This window comes from Suricata suricatta, chromosome 7 (genome assembly GCF_006229205.1).
Source record: "Suricata suricatta isolate VVHF042 chromosome 7, meerkat_22Aug2017_6uvM2_HiC, whole genome shotgun sequence".
Lineage (NCBI taxonomy): Eukaryota > Metazoa > Chordata > Mammalia > Carnivora > Herpestidae > Suricata > Suricata suricatta.
The window spans coordinates 26,386,715-26,391,251 of record NC_043706.1 but is presented as its reverse complement, the minus strand read 5'-3'; the positions used below and the strand labels follow the sequence as shown (position 1 = coordinate 26,391,251).

The 4,537-nt window shown below is 49.9% G+C and overlaps 1 long non-coding RNA gene across 1 annotated transcript; it reads right to left on the bottom strand.

Annotated features, from left to right (window-relative positions):
* Nucleotides 1–472: 472 nt before the first annotated feature.
* Nucleotides 473–2,956, bottom strand: LOC115296779. Its single transcript, XR_003911048.1, has 2 exons — nt 2,558–2,956; nt 473–758 (listed from the first exon to the last, which is right to left on the bottom strand). It is a non-coding gene; the product is annotated as an uncharacterized LOC115296779 (long non-coding RNA).
* Nucleotides 2,957–4,537: the final 1,581 nt, after the last annotated feature.

Genomic DNA, 4,537 nt, shown 5'->3' with positions numbered 1-4,537 from the left:
ATATATATATATATATATATATATATATATATATGTCTAGGAAGGTGTTTGTGTTATACATACATAGTTATTTCTACCGGAGTTGCCTTAAGTAATAGCTCAGAAGCTATGTTTGAGTGGGAGGTCAGAAGTTCTGCTCATTATTCTGATATTTTAAACCATATAGGTAATGTTTTTTACTCTCAATACATGTGCTTTTGGACTCTTGTTCAATTTGAGAAAAACAACTATTGCTGACCTTGTTTAATCTGGGGGAACTACTTGTTCCTTAGTGGTATTGCACTTTTTCAGCAATAAGGATATTTTTTTCTGTAAAATATTAGAAGAGAAACTTCTTGCTATTTTAGCTAACAGACAGTACATTTTGAAATTAGCCTTGGACACAAGGCAGGATCTAGTGGTCGGGACTTGGCTAATTTCGAAATTAGCCTCTGTAGAAAGTTTGGGGATAGTAAGTATTTTGTTCTTTATGTAGCAGTGGTGCATTTATTTTCTTAGCAATTTATACAGTGAGCAAGTAAATGCCAGCATGTTACATGCCTTATAAAAACTTGCATTTTGGCATATTGCACATGTGGTAGGAACGCATGCTGTTTTCCAGGGTTATGTAGTTAGCAGGCTTTTTTTCACCAGACTGCATGCAAATAAGCATGCATTTTACACTTTATCATTCCACACAGTTTGTGTCATTAATAATCGATGTTTGCAGAGGAATAAGGCTCGATTGTGCTGGTGGTCTGTAAGCTCTTGGCTGTTTCCTGCAGGGGTCAGAAACAAGGGTCAAGAAACAAGAGTGTCTTACAGCCCTATTGGGCTCCCCTGAACTTTGATAGGTAAAGAAGAGATGTAGGACCTTTTCTCTCCCACAATGTTCCCTAGGAAAGGCATCTCAGTTTTAAGGAGGGCCTTTAGTTTTGTTCTTCATAGGCACAAAATTCCAGAGAGGCTTGAACCTTCTGCTAGTCAGACTGCCTGGCCAGGCTGCCCAGGAGGGACAGGAGGCATCCATAGGGCACCCAGGTCCCAGACACTCAGGTCCTGGACACCCATGCCTGAGTTCTCCCCAGCTGTTAGCGGCACTGGAAACAAAGCTGGTTGGAGCAGCAGTTTCTTTCTACACTCACCCACATCTTAGAGCTTTTGGAGAGGGCCCCCCTTTGCTTCTGAACCCAGTTCCTACTACTGGATCCTGACTGCTGTCTGGGACCTTCTCTTTATACTCCTCTCAACTCATTGCAGAGTGGGTTCATGAAGCCATTAGCCCTTCCCATCAGGTCATAAACAAATGTCACGTTAAGGGCAAGATTGATAGTGGCCATGTAATAAAGCTGGCCAGGCAGGTTAGATTCTGTGCGGGCAGTCATTCTTAAGCTAAGCAAGGAGCTTTGGAGGGAGGCAGGGAGAAAAGGGACAAAGAGACTATATCATAGTCCTCATCCTGGCCAAGTGTGGGGTACGGGGGGAGCAGAGAGTGAAACAGCCTTAAACTCAGGAGAGCTCCCAAGCAAGACCTAGGTTATTCAGATAGTAGCCACAATGGTACGGGGAGAAAAAACCTGCTGAGATTTGCTGTGGAGCCCTAAACATCAGCTTCAGAAATCCCACTTTTCTGAAAGCTCCTGTTTCATTTTTTAAGGAGGCTAAAAGTTTCCCTGAACAGACATTTTATTAATGGCATTTTCACTCGCACTTAAATAGAAAGTCTTCCTTTACTATTTGGGCTCTTCATAGCTGGACCTCTGTGACCTGGTATCTCCTTTACTCATTCTCTCCCTTTTTGAGTGTGACTCCAACATAACCATTAAGCTCTGTCTATCTTGTGTCTCTATCCCTTTGTCCCTCTCTTCTCACTTTCTTTCTCCCAACCCTCTTCCCCCCAGGCCCTTTTAAAAAGGCTCCATAGTTTCTCCCAGACGTCTCCTTTCCAGCTTGAACCACCTCCCCAGTGACACGTATGCCCAGGCTCTGAGCCCTCTGGCTGATGGGCCACATGGGGTCCTGATCTGGAGCTTGTACTCAGGCCTCAGACAGAGCTGGGGCCACATTCAAGCAGGACTGTCAGGTTCCAGGTCTGAGTCTGGTTGAAAAAGGAGCGATACTTAATTAAAAGAATTCCAGCTCCAAAACCCATTCAGGGGAATGAAAGCCACTTCTCCACAACGTCCTCAACATGATTAGGAGTGGAAAATTGAGCAAAATGTACCATGTCCACCTTATTGGAAACCAAAATATGGTGCAGAGAGCATGAGGCCTGACTTAAGACCTTTGTTCTGTTCTTTTCCCATCTTACCCTGGCTCCAATGAAACCTTCTGTTCTATATTATTTTTTTTGTTGTTGTTTGATTTTTTTCCCTCACCAATTTTAAATTTGCAACATATTGAGCATATTATAGGAGATGCAGTAGGATCTGGAATTTTCTTGCTTATAGGTCTGAGCCTGTCTTCAAGACAGGAGAGAGGGGTGGAGCTCTCATCTGGAAAGAGCTTGAGAGATGAGGCTGGTCTGAGGGGTCCTAAGAAAGGGCCTGACATTGTTTCCAGCTCAGAGTCTACTCACCTGGAGTATAGGGGCACTTCCACAGGCCTCTTGCTCTTCCAGATAGTACCTCCTTCTGTTCTCCTAAAGAGCATCTTCTTTTTTCACTGGTTTGCCCATGGGTTCCTCCAAGCCCACTGGTCAGCACTGCTGGTCATTTGTACTAAGCTTCTTGTCTTCCTCCCTTAGCTGTCCCTGTTCCCAAGAAAGAGACTGGGTGGGCTGTTCATTTGCCCCCTAAGTCAACACAGCTTGGTGCTTCTTGGGTGGGCATGAAAGTGCAATTTGTGAGCCCACAGAGTGAGCAGCAGGCTGGCAGCCAGGGCCAGGTGGTGGGGCCTCTTCATTGACCTGGGTGGTGGGATCCCAGGCTGGGCCTAGGGACAAGGTGGAGGCCTCAGTGAAGGGCCTGGAGGGTCTCAGAACTCCAGCTTGGGGAATAAAGGCTTTGAGGTTGATTTAGACTTCAAGATAAGAGAGAAACAGAGATGGAGGGAGAGGGGAGAGGGGGAGAGAGAGAATGAGAAAGACAGCATCCTCCCTCCCTCATTACCTACCCTAGGGAAAAAGCAGGAAAACCAACACATTTAGCGCCCTTAACTCTTAAGGCCTCCACATTTCCTTCAGTATAAAAGCAGGTCTTTGGTTTCCGAGGCTGTACAGGGGTCTTGTTAATGGTGCAGATGTGCAAACAGGACAGGTGTGGGGAGCACGTGTCTAGGTGATGATAGGATTCTTAAAAATCTGCCACTGAGGAAAAACAAAATCTCTGTCCTTCCAGCTGAGCAAAATCCGCCATTCTGAGGGTGCGCCGGGCAGGCGCTGTCCTCGGAGTCTCGCGCCCCAGGCCTGTGTTGGGGGACGCCATGGTCCCCCAAGTTGCCGGCTGGTTCCACAGTTCCAGTGTTCGCGCTTTGACGTCGGGGTCTTTCGGCAGCCCTGGCACACACCACATCAGAGGGCTTCCTTGAGGTTCCGAAGAGGATGTCTGCTACCACCCACGAGGGCTCACGCGGACAGTGGACGATGATCTTCGCAGCTGGCCGCTCAGGTCACGGCGAGAGGACTAATGTGGTGGGCTAACTCCTAAACTCGGGGTGGAAGGGTGCCGCTGAGCCTCCGCCGGAAGTATCCTGGGGGAGCCCAGGGAGGGGCGTGTGGGTGGAGGCTCTGTCCTTGTTCCACAGACAAGGGCTGCCTAGGTCCTAGAAGTTCCCAGAAAGAACTTGATCGGCTGATGTCCTAAGTCACCTGTCCCGGGTCCTTACGGAGGCTTCCTGCGTGCCCACTCCCACTCTGGTTCCACGGACTATTCGGGAGATGCAGGGCAGTTGTTTACAGTGCGCTGACAAATTATTACTGAGAAATAATGTGTCATTGATCTGCATTTGCAGGCTGGCTCCTAGGAAGGCCTACCCACCATTTCAGATGCCAGGACACGGTCCGTGGAACCAGGGGCCCCGGGGTGACCCCGGATCGGGCCTCCCTCCCTCGAGGGCGCTGTGGGGGGCGGGTGTGTATGTGTTGCGGGGAAAGTGGCACAACAGGAAAGCCTCACCAGAAGGCCCTTCCCAGGCGGCTTCCTCGCCATAAAAAGCCAGACTCCAGCCGAGGTCCTGACCCCTTCCAAATATACATTCCCTTGCCCGGGGCCGCCACTCCAGCCCAAGCCTTGGGCTGGGCGGTTTCCTCACAAGCTGGCCTGCGCCCAGCGCCTCGTTTCAGAGTGGCAGGAGTCGGTGGAGCCTCAATTTCAGTTGTCTCCTCAGTTCCCAAACACGCGTGTTCTCAACGCGTTGGGTCTTAGGGTTGTGAGTGCCCAGCTCCGCGTGCGCACTGGAGCCTTAGCGAGGCGAGGGCTGAGGCGTAGTGTTTAAGGACAGTTCTCCACCACCTCCTCATCCCCCGCGGGCGCTCGACGGTTGGGGAGCTGGAGGCTGCTGGCCTGGGGACACGTGCGCTGGGCGAGCGGCCGGGGTCTGCGCGGAGGGAGCGCGGCCG